Source organism: Syngnathoides biaculeatus, chromosome 4 (assembly GCF_019802595.1).
Source record: "Syngnathoides biaculeatus isolate LvHL_M chromosome 4, ASM1980259v1, whole genome shotgun sequence".
In the NCBI taxonomy this organism is placed as follows: domain Eukaryota; kingdom Metazoa; phylum Chordata; class Actinopteri; order Syngnathiformes; family Syngnathidae; genus Syngnathoides; species Syngnathoides biaculeatus.
Window position 1 is genome coordinate 31,903,232 of NC_084643.1, and position 16,820 is coordinate 31,920,051.

At 41.5% G+C, this 16,820-nt stretch overlaps 1 protein-coding gene across 2 annotated transcripts in view; it reads left to right on the plus strand.

Moving 5' to 3' along the window:
• The first annotated feature begins 8,904 nt into the window (after positions 1-8,904).
• Positions 8,905-16,820, plus strand: part of slc20a2 (solute carrier family 20 member 2) — a 56,185-nt gene continuing 48,269 nt past the window's right edge. The window contains exons 1-2 of one of the 2 annotated variants that reach the window (XM_061816054.1): positions 8,905-9,126; positions 9,247-9,571. The gene's annotated coding sequence lies outside the window, so the exon portion shown is untranslated. Of the gene's footprint in view, positions 9,127-9,186; positions 9,572-16,820 lie in introns of those variants that run through there. The other variant, XM_061816055.1, reaches the window with a different exon arrangement.

Here is a 16,820-nt window from a genome sequence, read left to right on the forward strand (position 1 = left end):
AGTATTATAATAGTGTTGGTAAAAATGAGGAGTACATGGAACAATTTCAAATAAAATACGGCATTGACTTAAGCAAGTTACAGAGTAAAAATGCTACAAAATGTAAGATGATCTTTTTCTCCTATTGTCCTATTGACAGAAACACGTTTGAGGGCATTTAGTCAAAGAAAATTAAAAATGATCAAAATACCAACACGGGTTCAGTATTTTTTGGTCTGTAATTTTTTTCCTAGAGCTATACTGTGTATTGTTTATTTTCTATTGAAAATGGCAATTATTCTCAATCAGTTATGTCCTACAAAGTATCGTCAAGTGCATTATCGCTAAACTGAAGAATTGGTCCGAGAATGATTATAGATTTACTACAAATAATGTACTCTAGTGACAGTCTATAGGATTAAAAAAAAATTGCCAATTATCGACTTGTTGTCATTCTTACTGCAAAATAAATCATGGAACACATTTAACTTACTAAATTTGTAAATTGAGACAGGATTGTAAGTGCCGTGGCTCAACATAGGGGCTAAAAATGATTTATCACTCCAGTTTACATTCTTGTTACATTAAAATTACTTTTCCAACAGTTAGTTCACCTCTTAAAAGAATGATTTTTTTTTTCACCCTCTGTGTTTTGGTTTTCTGATGATTTTTTAAAACTCATTTCAGACCATATAGTGCAATGTCATCGCTATGCAATGACGCTAGATAAAATTTGAAACAATATAAAACGTATTTTTGAGATCCTTTTCACAACTTGATTTATTTGTGGCGGCATGGTGGAGCAACTAGTTGGATTAGCATTGGCCTGACAATTCTGAGGACCAGGGTTCAAATCCCAACCCCAACTGTGCTCTCCCCGACTTCGCGTGGGTTTTCTCTGGGCACTCTGGTTTCTTCCCACATCCCAAAAACATGCATTCGTTGGAGACTCTAAATTGCCCTTAGGTGTGATTGTGAGTGCGACTAGTTGTCGCCATGTGCCCTGCAACTGGCTGGCAACCAGTTCAGGGTGTACCCCAGCTCCTACCCGATGACAGGTGGAAATGGCTCCAGCACTCCTACGACCCTTGTGAGGATAAGCGGCTCAGAAAATGGATGGCTGGACAATGAGTTCTAATATTGGGTGAGCCATTTCCCCCCACTAGATGGCAACAAATATGTTCCCTCTAAGGAGTGCTGGAGTCAAGCCCTCACCCTGGAGCTTCAGCTGTTCCCTCTTAACACAATTTTGTCAACACTATAAGTTTGAATGGCCCCGAGGACATTTTTAACAATATACAAATACATTATATTATAATAACCAGCCATCCTTTTTCTTGAGTACTTGTCTTCACCGTCTTTGCTAACAGGTGAGATGGAGTCTATCCCAAATGACTTTAAGTGAGAGGCACAGTAGACCATAGTCAGGTTGCCTGTCAATCACCAGACATAATTATGTACACAAACAACTATCCACAGAAATTGAGAACAGTGGACCATTTGAGTCTTCACTGAATCTGAAATTCATGTTTTTGGAATGTTGGCGGAAACCAGAGACCCTGGAGAAAACCCACCCACGTGCTTGGAGAACATGCAAGCTTCATACAGGTTTGAACCTCACTTCAGTCTGAGAGGTAGACGTGGTAACCAGACAACCACAAAATCCTGAACTTAAAATGCTCTTGGACTTGATAGTGAAAGCAAGGTTTAAAGACTCTGGTCCATTTTGTAAGGTTTGTTTTTAAGGCTTGAGTTTGTTTTGATAACATGGTAAACACCACACCCCACCAGGCCTGCCTTGACGAGTCTCGATAAAAGAAGCTGGCGGCGTTTGTCCTAGTGTGTTCAAATACACAAACCGGGTCATGAGTCCAAAAACATTGACATGTTGATACACGCCAACGAAGATATTCATTATAACATCAGCCAGGAAGAGCTCAATATGCCTGAAAATGACAAGAACAAAGTCAATGTCCTGTAGCTGTGAGGAAATTGGGATATTTTTCCCACGGGAAATTATGGCGATAGAAATAATTACTTCCAGGGTAAAACTGTCCCTGTCACGAAACATTCGTGTAAACTAGGTCAGTGTTAATAATGAAACATTAATGTTCTTCTTTTCCTTTTGGCTTGTCCCGTTAGGGGTAGCGGCAGCGTGTCATCTTTTTCCATCCAAGTCTATTCCTGCATCTTCCTCTCTCACACCCACAGTCCTCATGTCCTTCCTCACAACATCCATCAACCTTTTCTTTGGTCTTCTTCTCTCTCTTTTGCCTGGCAACTCCAACTTCAGCACCCTTCTACCAACATACTCACTCTCTTGCCTCTGGACATGTCCAAACCATCTAAGTCTGCTCTCTCGAACCTTGTCTCCAAAACATTCAACTTGGCTGTCCCTCTAATGCAGTGTTTTTCAACCTTTTTTGAGCCATGGCACATTTTTTACATTGCAAAAATTTTGTGGCACACCACTAACCAAAAATGATACAAAACTCTGTATAGTATATTTAGTTACAATATAATTTCTCAATTTATTTATACTGAGTCAGTGTGAAACATGGGCCTGTTTAGATGAACACAAAGCCAACCCTGAACCAAAGGTAAAGTCTTCGCAACGAGGGCCTCACGGTGCAAAAAACAGTGCGTAACAATCAGATCTGGGTTTCTTTCCTTCACTCTACTCACGAAGCCTTTGGTTCGCCCGACCATGGCTGCAGCTCCATCAGTGCACACACTTGTCCACTTTTCCCACGTAAGTCCTCCCTGGTCAAGATATTCCGATGTGACCTGAAAAATTTCCTCTCCGGTTGTTTTTTTCTGGCATTGCCTTGCAAAATAGGAAGTTTTCTCTAATAGCATCTCCATCCACAAAACGCACATTGGCCAAGAGCTGAGAATGTCCACTAATATCCGTAGACTCGTCAACTTGCAACCCAAATTTACTACTGATGCGTATCTTTTCCAAAACATGGCTTTCGATGTCTGTAGACATGTCATCAATACGCCTGGCAATTGTGTTATCAGAGAGCGGGACTTTAGCGATGTCTTTAACTGCATCAGGGCCGAGCATCTCGTTGACAATGGCTTTACAGGCAGGTAGTATTAATGTCTCTGCCATAGTGTGCGGCTTTTTTGATTTCGCAGTGTTCGGTGACTAGGTAACTAGCTTTGAGCGCTTTCTCATTTACCTTTGTGGTTTTTCTCATAAACGTTGCCTGTTTCTCTGTGTTTACACGCAGGCGAACAAAATAGTCTATCGGCTTGTTTTGAAGCGACGGGTGTGTCGTTTGGAGATGGCGTTTCAGCTTGCTTGGCACCATGGCGCTGTTGGATAGCTTCTCGCCACACACCAGGGATAACGGAATAGGTGTCGTCTCATCCCCGGTGAAAGTAAATCCAAACGAAAGATAGCTTTCACTATATTGCCTTGAGCTCACCGTCTTTGCTTTCTTTTTCCCACCACTCATACTCGGGCCTTCATCCGGGTCAGAATCTTGTCCAGGGCGCAGTTCGGAGTTTGCAGTTGTCCTTTTTAAAAACTTCTCCATGACTGTCACCACGGCCTCTCAGGTGCATCACTAATTCTCTTGGAGGAACGAGGCAATCAGCTACGTGTTGCCACACGGACAAATATTACATTACTCTGCCAGCCTTTACAGCACGGACACTGGACAATGACATAATATTTGCATAAAATTATTAATAAATGTTAATTAAAAAAAAAAAGTGATATTGGATAATTTCTCACGGCACACCTGACGATCTCTCGCGGCACAGTGGTTGAAAATCACTGCTCTAATGTGCTCATTTCCAATCCTATCCAACCTGTTCACTCCGAGCGACAACCTCAACATCTTCATTTCTGCTACGTCCAGTTCTGTTTCCTGTTGTTCCTTCAGTGCCACCGTCTCCAGAACAGCGGTGAGATGTGCCGTAGGTGTGTCAGAAAAATTGAAGAGTTTGTTTTCAAAACGAGACATAGGCATTTTTTTCAGATTTACGAAACTCGCGCCAAAATTATCCAGCTCCGAATGGATAATTTTGGCGCGAGTTTCGTAAATCTGAAAAAAATGCCTGTGTCTCGTTTTGAAAACAAACTCTTCAATTTAAGGTGGATGTGGGACTGCATGAGGGATCCGCGCTGAGCCCCTTCCTGTTTGCAGTAGTACTTAGAATCAGTAACCTCCTTCAGATTACACCGTCTGCACAAAATATAATCCACCTCCGTGCTTCTACCTCTGCTCTTGTAGGTCAATCTATGTTCCTGTCTCTTCTGGAAATAAGTGTTCACCACTGCCAATTCCATCCTTTTTGGAAAGTCCACCACTATCTGACCCTCAAAGTTCCTTTGCTGAATGCCGTACTTACCCATCACATCTTCATCGCCCCTGTTTCCTTCACCAACATGTCCACTGAAATCTGCACCAATCACAACTCTCGCTCTCTCTGGGATGCTCAGGACTACTTCGTTTAGTTCCTTCCAGAATTTCTCTTTCAACTTGAGGTCACATCCTACCTGTGGGGCATAGCCGCTAATCACATGATACATAATCCCCTCAATTTCAATTTTCATCATCATCACTCAATCTGATATTCTTTTCACCTCCAAGACATTCTTAGCCAGCTCTTCCTTTAAAATCACCCCTACTCCATTTCTCTTCCCATCTATTCAATGGAAATATAATTTAAACCCTGCTCATAAACTTCTAGCCTAACTCCCTTTCCACTTGCTCTCATGGATGCACAATATATCGACCTTTCTCCTAATCATCATGTCAACTAACTCCCGATCTTTTCTTGTCACAGTCCCAACATTCAAAGTTCCTACAAACAGTTGTAGGGTCTGTGCATGCCTCTTCTTTTTCTGCCGACTAAACCACTTTAATGAAACATTAATGTGAAGATAAAAACATTGGATGCACCTCATACAGATCTGAAGTCTGAAAGTTACATAGAAAAGGCATGTAACATACATAACGTGGACATGAAGCAGTTGCCATATACAGAAAAGGCTTAACGTTCCAAAAATTCAAAGTCATGGGCCAATCATTTTGATATTTTCAGAGACTGAAGTAGACACAAGTAGAGATGACTGTTCTGAGGACCAGGGTTCAAATCCCAGTCCTACCTGCCTCCCACATCCAAAAACATGCATGATAGGTTAATTGAAGACTCTAAATTGCCCGTAGGTGTGAACACTTGTTTGTTTATATGTGCCTTGTGATTGGCTGGCAACCAGTTCACGGTGTACTCCGCCTCCGGCCTGAAAATAGCTGGGAGAAGCTCCGCCACTCCCACGACCCTTGTGAGGATAAGCGGCTAAGAAAATGGATGGATGGAGAGCCTGCCATCGCTAAATTGTCACATGCTCCGAGCAAAAACAAGGGACACACTTTCGCTGCACCAACATCACCCAGTTTAGAGGGAGCGGAACGGAGGGAGCACCGGGTGGATGTGTGTCCCCACCCGCAATTTTTACCTCTATGTGTGCGATGTGTCCCTTTGCACGATGGAAAATATCGCTCAGCACCCCCTCACCCAAGTGGCCAGATAGGTTTCTGCTCCGGCACATTGCGTATTTTCCAAATATTGAGCCCTCTGTGTTGAGGTTTCCCCTTCTTTCAGATTTGCAGAAAAAGCAGAAGTCACACAGTTCATTCATTCTTTGATGCTCACTAAACTGAGGTCTGGTGAGATATCCGAACTTCTCTGGTGAATTAAAAGTTTGTGGTACTTTGGAAGAGACTGATGACATTCCAAATGATTTATTTATTTTATTTTTTTGGACATTGCACTGACCTCACCATAGGGTCTTGCGGTAAAACTGTATGTTGTCAGGTCACATTGGAAAGTGGAAACAGTTCCCTTTAAAGCGGTAGTCCCCAACCTTTTTATCACTGCGGACCGGTCAGTGCTTGACAATTTTTACCGCGGACTGGGGGGTTACGTAGCTTGTTTGAATTGATCGTTTGTAGTGAATATTGAATACAACACACATGATAATGAATAATAAATGTCGAATATAATAATGAAATAAATAAAATAAACATAAAAAATACACATGGAAAAATAAAGAACAAGAACCACCCATTCTAAATTACTTTCTCTTTTATCTAAATATACCGACACAACAGTTGAACTTTTTTTTTTTTATTATTAACACTCCATGACAGCTGAAATAAATTTGTCAGTTTGAACCATTTCTCTCCGTTGGCGATCACAGCCCTAGGACTCCCTTACTGGTCACAAGAGTAACGTTTAAACAAGCCTTCAAAATAAGACACAGCTACGCCAAGAAAATGATCATAAAGTACATGAAAATTGTAACTCACCGTGAGCTTGTTTCTCTGCAACGAGATGGTATATCCAGCCTATTACATTGTTTTGTTTTGGTTGCTGTCACTCCAGAAAACCCGGTTCACAGATATGTCGGAAATGAGAAAAATCTGTGCTCGTAATTTAAACATCTACGTCCATCTCTTCACAAAGCCCCTTAAAAGGCACGAGTTAAAGGAGTGTTTTGATGTGGCTAATAACTTTCTTTTTCTCGGAAGTCTTCGATCTCTTCACTGGGCCTTTTCCCCAGGAAAAAGTAATTTTCCAAAGACGTGTTTTTTTCTAGTTCGTGGTGGGGAATTTGGCGCTCAAGTGTACCGCGGCCCGGTGGTTGGGGACCACTGCTTTAAACAATTCAAGTTAACAGGGAAAGCTGAGGTTTGCCTGAAGAGGAAAAAAAAAACCCTTTCTTTATATGTTTGACAAGCGCTTTATTCACTCAAAGCATGACTCACGTTTGCCTTTTGACAAGATTGGTGCAGACCAGTGCAAGCTTGTTTTTTAAAGTTGGGAGGAACGTGACATCATGGCACATTGCACTGCTACTATTTCAGCACCACGTTGATACTATTACATGCAGTAGGCTGTATGAACTCGACTTGTCGCCGTTTTTTTATTTACAACCAGATTGAATTAATCAGTGAAGTCGCTTGCGGTGACGCTCATCTCAAAGTAACTTGAAGTCCTGAGAAGAAAGAACAACAACAACAACAACAACAAAGAACATGTCATAATAATGTAGTGTGGTTATGGCAATTATTATAGTATCCCTGCTTTTTTTTCTCTCCTGCATGCTGTTTTGTGTCTTCAGTGGCCAGAGGTGGCAAGAGTAGCCAAAAATTCTACTCGAGTATTGGTAATTTACAATAAGACTCAAACAAATAAAGTACTGTAGTCCTCTAAATAATTAAGTATTGAGTGAAAAATGTATTCAAGTACTGAGCAACTGGTAACATTGGCTTTTTTTTTCATAATCACAGCATGAATTTAAAATAAAATAAAAATATTTTTGGGACGTATTAATAAATCAAAGGAATATCAAACTATAAATATTGAACAGGTTTATTTTTAAAAATAAAAATTTTAATGAAAACAACAACAACTGGGATAATAAACAGTTTTACAATGGTGACCGTTTGACCCTTCCAACGGGGACAAAATGTATTGAAAATTATGTGGAATTCGGATCTGTTATTTGGAATTAGGATCTGTTTTGGTGTTTTGGAAGCAGCAACCGCACGTTGAACAAATTAGACGTCTCTCTAAATCACGTGTGGAGGATGGCGGTTCAACAGACGTGGGTTAAATTCCTCTCAGCGAGTAACTTGTTCCACTCAAACTTCTGAATGCAACGAGGTTCATGTCTCAACAAGACCCGGCCTTATAGTCGAAAGGGGCATTTATTTATCAAGTGTAAAATTAGCTATTTTTTTTACAGTTTTGCATTCAGAATTAGATGTTATTGTGCGTTTAAATACTTTGGATTTTATCATCCTCTTATGCATAATAATATCTTGTATTCATCTACTACCATTTACATACACTAATACATTAAAACAAGTATTTCTGTATAGTTCTGAGGACCCGGGTTTGATCCCGGCCCCGCCTGTGTGGAGTTTGCATGTTCTCCCTGTGCCTGCGTGGGTTTTCTCTGGGTACTACGGTTTCCTCCCACTTCCCGAAAACATGCAACATTAATTGGACACTCTAAATTGCCCCTAGGTGTGATTGTGACTGCGACTATTGTCTGTCTCCACGTGCCCTGTGATTGGCTGGCAACCAGTTCAGGGTGTACCCCGCCTCCTGCCCGTTGACACCTGGAATAGGATCCAGCACTCCCCGCGACCCTCGTGAGGATAAGCGACAAACAAAATGGATGGATCGATGTCTTTTCGTTGTGCTTTGGAACAAATTTTTGTCGTGGGTCACATTGAAGTTATGGTTTCCCTCAGAGGAGCATTATGACTGCTGGTGAAGTGACTATAAGAAAAACATTTTGAACATTAAAAATTTGCTTGAGATATATTATTACTGCCAATGAAAATTTGAAATTTGGGTACAGATTTTAGCAAGAATAATGGACATTGACAAACGTTTCGCGCACCTGTGCCTTTGAATTCATGAAAGAATTTTTAACAAACAACATTTCTCTCCCAAACAACAACTCCCTGTCATTGTTTTCCATACACCATCGAGCGTCTTCTATAAAGCTGTTTAATGTTCATTTATTCACTTCATTAGTCATTGCTGTACATGTTTATATGTTGTCAAATTATAGTTATTCTCTAGAAATTGTATTTTGGTTAATATTTTTGTACATGTGGAACAGATTAATTGAACCTACATGATTTTCTATTCAAGACATTGCTTTGGTTTTCTTATCATGTGGTTTTGATCAATTTTTGTAACGGATTCACAATGCAATCCTGGTTCCACACTTTTTTTTTTATTTGCCCCCTCGTTTTACATTTCATATACTGTACATATGATTAAGCTGCCTTGTCACCATATTTCACGTTTGCTTTAATTGCCTCCGAACCGAGACCCCCCCCCCCAACACACACACACACACACACACGCACTGCTGTTGGCCGGTTGGGCTGGTTATGTAACACGTGAAGCTCCCGTGCACATGGCTGCTACTACAATGGATGCACGCCACATTCAGCACTATTAAACGTCATCATCATTATTAGTTAAGATCGTTATCGACCATCTGGGCGACAGTGCTACTTGCGGCATATGCAGTACTACAAATGAACAGCTGTGATTTTTTTTTTACCACCACTGAATCCAATTCAACTCACCACTGTGCGTTTGAAAAAAAAAAAAACCCGTATAACATTCATTTTGTTAGTAACTATCCACTGAACGACCACTCACTCGTTGTCCACCTCTCACGCCCCCCCCCCTCCTCTATCCATCCCAAAGCTGTCATCCCGAGTGCTCGCCTCGAACGCCCAGACGAGAGAGAGTCGAACCGCACAGACAGAAGACGTACGCGGCGTTGGCAACATGGTGCCGTGAGAGAGGCTCCGAGCGAAGGAAAGGGGCAAACACATATCAGTCACCCGAGACAGGAGTGCGACGGTGGGGTGGAGGGGGGCGACCGATCGACATAGGCCAACCGCTGGAATCTGTGACATTTTTTTCCCCCCACCACCGGAACCTCTGTTAGGGGAACGTACGGACGGCGAGGGAGGCGAGGCGCGACGTCATATTTACTCCGCTTCGAGGTCTTGTCCTATTTTGGTTGGTAAGTATCTTGTCCGATGTTACCTTTGACTCGCCATTGTTGCTCGGAGGGGGGGGGGGGGGCAGGCTGTTTGTTTTATTAGGAGCTAGCTTGTTGTGTGTCCGCTCCGCGTTCAAGGAGGAATGGGGCCCTGAGCCGAGTGTTGTCCGCATGTATTACAAATCAGCCACCCTGCTTCTAAATCGGCATTTCCACCGCTCAATGACACGTTCGTGTTATATTTGGCGACTTTCTTTGGAGTATATGTGCGCTTGTCCCGTGGCACGCAAAAGCACGCCGACGCTGGCACGTGCGGGACTTCCCAAAGCCGAGTGCGCGCACAATTTGGACAAAAACGGCGACTGCGGGGACCTGTCGGAATTAATGGTGAAAAGTGAAACGCGCCAAAGTCTGTTAAGGTGTTTTTTTGTTGTTGTTCTTTTTTGTGACCACCCGTTTGGTTCACTGTTAATCACGCGAGTTCATTTCACTCAGTTTAGCAGCAAGAGTGTTCGGTGACGAGGCGAGCCGAGAGATGTTTGCGCATGCGCACTATGCACTCAATAGCAGCCCAATATTGTACATCCCCCGTACATTCGCGAATTCACGTATTCGCGTCCCCCCCGCCCTTGTTGTTTCTCTGCTGACTTAAATTCCAATATTTGTATCCATAAATGTGTAATAATTTGTTCCCAACAATTTATTCTGCATCTAGCTTCTCTTTACGTTGTCCAGAGCCTTCAAAATCAGTTATTAATTATATTAGCAATGGGAGGGTTTATTTAACCAATCCAATTTCAAATTTTCTTTGTGTCACAGTAATGTCAGCATTTTTCTGTTCTCTTCAGTTGGTCATAGTGCGTACTTGTTATAATGAAGTTTGATGAGTAATAAACGTCCATTTGATCACACATTAAATGCAGTAATCACAATCTCCAGTAAGAATGATGGATTTTTTTAATCTTTTGGCATTTTATATGATCATTTTGATTCTAAACTGCCCCCCCCCATTATGTATCTGGCACAGCTGTGCGGTGTTATAGTATTTCTATGATTGTGATCAGATAGTGGCGGTATTAAAGGGGATTAAGCCATGTTAGTCCATACTAAAGGGGCAGGTACCAAAGCACAGTCTGCCACAGGTGGAGCTTGTCCCCAGCTCTTCACAGAAAAATTCACTTATTTGCATTTTTTTGTGCCCTTCCTCCAAAGAAAAGTAGTTCAGTGTCAAGAAAGTGTTTTAAAGTGATGCATCTTGACGGAGAATTAGCTTTTTTGTTGCTGTATAGGAAACGAGTTTATCCTGGATTGTTAGTGGAAGAGTCGTCACCGCATGTACATGTACACTAGTGGTGCATTAAAAAAATCAATAAATAATGTAATTTGTAAGCCAAAGATATTAAACATCTTATATTTCGTACCATGGTTTGTGGCGTATTTACTGTATAAACTGTTAACATTGGGAATAGTAAACTTTCACAACAACAACAGTGTGAAATGTGCACTTCTTTTTATTAGTGGCAGGGCTGTGAGATTACTGTGACATTAGGCTAATCTTTTTTTGTGGGTCTTCAGGTAACTTATTTTCTTTCGACCTCTGCTAGCTTGCGCCCAATCATTTAATTGACTCCCTGTTGCTGTGGGGCAACCAGCCAGTTGGCTGAATGTGGCCGGCCAGACACTCATTATGTTCCACCCACCAAAGAGGGAGCCAACCCCATTGTCAACATGATAGATTTTCCACCACACAACAAAGCGTGAGTATGCAAGAGGTGGAAAGAAAAGCAGGAAAACACCCTTTATCACATCCATCCAACGGCAGCATGCAAAACCAAAAAAGCAGAAATATCACTGTGTATTTATAGCAAAACGATTATATTGTGTTGGATTTTATTGTAATAAACAAAGCCGAAAGCGACTCGACTCCCTGTTGGCTGAAACAAACTTGAACAGTTTCAGGTACACCCAGTGTTGGTTTCAAGCCATTTGGTAGTTTTAACATTTAATATATTCAAAATAATGTCATTTTTATTCATTCATATCTGCATAGTGATGTTTGGATAAAAAATTAAATTGGAGTGAAATCTCATTATTTACTCTATGCACACCAAGAAGAAACATCGCACAAAAGCAGGGGGAAGTGGTGGTGAAAATGAAGTTTCTCAGTTAATAATTAATCATTATCTAATGATAAGAGAGCAAAAGAAGGGGCACCGATTGGTTTTTCCTGTTGTTTGCCCCCGAAGAAGAAGGTGTGTCAAAGAAGAAACAAATATTTTCAGCAAATCGGAAACTTTAAAGGGCACTAAATGGCAGGTTCTTGAGTCTTGTGAAGCCATAAATGTTTTAAAGCAGATTTTAAAGCGCATTCAGATAAGATAGCAAGATGAATGACTTCTGTCTTAATAGGCACACATGCACAAACACAGTTCCCTTATGGGATGGATAAACACACTTGCTTTATGGGATGGCGTGCACAAAGCGGTGGGACTTGAGTGTGATATGGTGATAGGAACATGACATTGCGCCTTCCTTTCAATATACTGCAAAACTATCCATCTCTCCAACAGCAGTACATCATTATGGAGGAAGAGGTATTTGCATTTCCACACATTCTTTCAGGCATGTTTGCTTAGTAGATGTTGTCTTTGTGCGCACTTTAATGGTTGTTAACAGTACAGACCATTTGTAAAGTATGTGTTTAGCATGTGTAACTATGGAGTTAACCATCTGATGTAAACAAAACACTGAATCTTTAATCACAATATGACGCATTACGAGTATTTTCCTGCCCGAACTTTGATAACAAGTGTTGATGCATAGAGTATGAATTAAGCTAAGCCTCAGGGTACGTTCACACTGCAGGGCATGACGCCCCATTCATATTTATTTTTTTTTTTTCTTAAATCTGATCTTTTTAATGTAGTCGTTCAAATTACAAAAATAAATGCGACTTCTAGTATGGCTTGAATGGGTCCGTGAAGTGACACGCATGCGTAGAAATGGGATCTAGGGAAGTAAACATGGCCTCTTGTCTCATTTTGATGCCATCCCTTTTCATTTTCTGCACCGCTTATGCTCACGAGCGTCACGGGCGTGCTGGAACTTATCCCAGTTGACTTTGGGCGGGAGACAGGGTACACCCTGAACTGCTTGTCAGCCCATCCCATATAAAGAAACAACCACTCCCTCACATTCATATCCATAAAATATTTAAATAAGTATCAGAACGATTGCTGCAATATTTTGGATTTTACAGCTGTTTTGCGTTTTCCTTTTCTATCGTAAAACCTCAACGATGGTAGAGGTCACAAAAGCTCGAGCAGTTGTCTGTAAAATTTATATGGACAATTCTACCAATGGGCGGCAGGGTGAAGCAACTGGTTAGATCGTTGGCCTCACAGTTCTGAGGACCGGGATTCAAATCCTGGCCCCGCCTGTGTGGAGTTTGCATGTTCTCCCCGTGCCTGTGTGTGTTTTCCCCAGGCACTCCGGTTTCCATGCATTAATTCAAGACACTAAATTGCCCTTAAGTGTGAATGTGAGTGCGACTGTTGTTTGTCCCGATGTGCCCCTGATTGGCTAGCAACCAGTTCAGCGTGTACCCCGCCTCCTGCCTGAGGACAGCTCGGAGAAGCTCCAGCACTCCCGGAACCCTCGTGAGGATAAGCGGCTAAAAAAAATGAATGGATGGATGTTTCAATATTTCCTAATCATCACCAAAATTTATGTGGACATCTCTACATACGGCCACTTCCTCTGAAAACAATCTGATTGCTGGTGATTTTTATTTATTTAGTTTTTTGCATCAATGCCCAGGGTTTGAAGATGTGGTTAAAGCTTCATTAAAGGCCTGCACTGGTGTCTGTGGCAAACTTCAAAGTAAAAGGGTAAAATGGTGTTGATATCTGATGTGGTCACAGCTGAAGCTTTTATTTTGAATTTAAGCCTCTCAACACAATGGCGGAGAGGCGGGGTGTCACGTTAAGACACTATTAAGAGTCATTGTCACGGCTGCCTTGACTTCAACTTTTCAGCTGGCCTGATGGCAATGACATAAGATGGTCCTGGAGACGTTATGTTGCCTTTGCCCAATATGGAGGGGTGTTTCCAAGTGAAAATACACACAAAGACAAACATGTTGATGTGGTCTAGTTCTTTACAATTCTGTAACAAATATATATGTGGTCATTTTTATGTCTGAGAGAGTAAAGAACAGAAGTATTTGTTACGGGGGGTTCTACAGCTGTACTTTGCATGGGGTACTTTCTTGGAATCTTGAATGTATTAGTGTATTCAGAACTAGTTTTAGAGGCAGTTTGATTAAAATTAAATTCATATTCCTCACAGTTCTGAGGTCCCAGGTTCAATCCCGAACCCGCCTGTGTGGAGTTTGCTTGTTCTGCCCCGTGCCTGCGTGGGTTTCCTCCGACATTCCAAAAACATGCAACATTAAAGGGCCACTGTAATGAAATGCATGATTTTTAGTATGTTATTAATGAAAAAACGGCAGCCGACATGGACCCATGCATTTTTTCACCAAAAAACATGATTTTGACGTATACACCTTTATGTAACTCCCGCCATGAAAATCCTCCCGAGGGATTTGTTTTCGAGAAGCAGGAAGTGACGTAAAGGACAGCAGCGCCCCCAAGTGGACTCGTTTGTTTCCATTAGTTTTACCTCCGGGAAGGTAGCTCGTTGTTCCTTCGTGTTAGCCAAAATGCCGGCTAATTGCATTGCTGGACATTGCTGGAACACTTGGGAGGATGGATTTGTTGACAAGGCCGAACATTGTCGGCCGGGGTGGCTCGTCGCCTCGGTGGCTCATGTCCCCCGTGGAAGTGGGCGATTATCACCGCTGCGCGGAGGTGGATAGGGCGGGGAGGTGGTTTGGCTGTGATCGCATGTCATTTAAATATGGCTCGAAACAACAGGGTAATATTAACCCGGTAACTTCACTCGGTTCTGTGATGTCCTTTTCTTCGAAAAGAGCTTCTGCATCAGAAGGGACGTATTCGTCTCCCATAGTAGGGTCCACCGTGTGTTTTCAATGGCAAATGTCCGGGTGACGTCACGGAAAAGGGATTTAGCCAATAAGGCGACCACTTGGATGTCGTCGAATGACACTTCTGCAACTTTGCGCATGGATGACGCGCTCTCTGCTCATATGTATTTTTTCGTATAGACATTGAAGTGAATAATGTTATATGTATTTTTCATTTTAATATCTATTTTAGAATGTTTATAGGGATGACACTAGACCTTTAATTGGAAACTCTAAATTGCCCCTAGCTGTGATTGTGAGTGCGGCTGTTTGTCTCGATGTGCCCTGCGATTGGCTGGCAATCAGTTCAGGGTGTACCCTGCCTCCTGCCCGTTGACAGTTGGGATAGGCTCCAGCACTCCCCGCAACCCTCGTGAAGAAAATGGATGGATGGATGTATATTACACTTGGTCCTAGCATACGTATATGTACCTGAAGTAAGGTAGCAGCAATCATTTTTTTTTGTCTGTGGCAAAAGTAAAGTTGTCAGTCTAAATTTAAGCAAAAGTGTCAGTCTAAATTTGAGTAAGTGTCACAGTGCCGCTCTCTCTGCGAACCCATTGACTTAAAATGGAGTAAAAGTGAACGTTGCCCTCCTTTTCACCGAGCCTTAGTCACAATTCCCATCCAGTGGGAACAAATTTGGTTTACTGAGGCATTAGAGTTAGATTTGTGTTATATGTGACTGTTCTGTGACCTTTTTGTAAAGATGAAAAAAAAAAGATGGAACATTCATTCATTCTCAGCTGAGACCACTTCAGCACCACCTGTGGACCCAATTACTTCATACCTGAGAATGAAAAGCAGTAATATCATATTTGATAGTTAAGTGTTAGAGGTGTCAGCAGAGTGTTGACAAAAAGTCATTTTTTATGGGGGTGAGGAGTCAGGTGCTGAGAGTACATTGTGTATGTTTCCATGTTCAATGGAACACTGAGAATGCAGAGTCAGACCAGTTTTCATGGAGGTGAGTGTTCTCAGTTACCTGTGTTCACACGTTTGTGGAACTTTTCGCCGTGGCGACACTTTGTCTGCTCACTTGAGAAAATCCTGAAAAAAAAAGTCCAGAAAGTAGTACTTAACATAGCTTGATTTTAACCTGAGAGCAGACTTGCTTGTATATTTGTTAGCAGCGGTATGAAGCGTGTTTTGGTGCAAAAATATTGGACTCAAACCTAGCCTCAGGCTATTTTCACAATTGTGGTTAAAAAAAAAATAGTGGTGCATACATTTGATCTGGTCCAATCAGTGGGCAGACTGGATTGTTTTTGTCATTGGGACTAAAATTTTTCCCAGTAAAGTCACCACCTGCATGCAAAGTTTTCAAAGGAAATTTTACAAACATAATTGCTGGATTTCACATGTCCGTAATCATATATAATATTGTGCTATTTTTGATTAAGATATAGGGCTGAAATGAATAATCGATTAAACTTGAATAACTTGATCACAATAAAAGGTAGACGTAAAATGTTATACACGGGTGTGATGGTATTGAAGCATTCCAAATGCCATAATAATAATGATATCTTTGCAGTGGTCACCCTTGAGCTTTGCTAAAGTGGACTAAAACCCACGTCTTGTTTGATGTGGAGAGATGATGGCTTTCACACGTCAACAAGAAAACCGGACCAGAGTTCATTTCAGTCCAACAATACCCAACAAGTGTGAACACAGTCTTCTGGGCTAGAGAACGCTTGTCTTTTGTTAATTTCTTGCTCTGGCAAGTCTTGCCGGTCTTGTCAGACCTGCAGCTCTTTTCCTCTGATAGTGCCATCAGTACATCACAATGGGATGTTGATAGTGCAACTGTTACGATACAAATCTCCTCCCTTGGTCACATTTTTGCTCTCTGACCTCTTTGAAATAAATATTATCAACTGGAGCGATTTTAAGACTTTCCAATTTCAGTGAAAAATTTTGACATTTTCCATTGAACTTCATAATCATTGCATTACGTTGATCTTTTCCTTGTTGAAAATTGATAAAGTACAAGCATTTAAAAAACTGCAAGCAGACAATGTACAGTATATGCAAACCAAATCCAGTATGTGAGTTGCTAATAGAGTGGAAAATGGCAGACTGAATATTTTTGGGGAATGTTCGCATTTTCTGACCACAAGATGGACCTTCACATCGCAACATGATCCAGTTAGCATCCTTTTTTTTTTTAATTAATTGACAACATCTAATTCTACCTATGAGATGACGAAACTTCGGAAA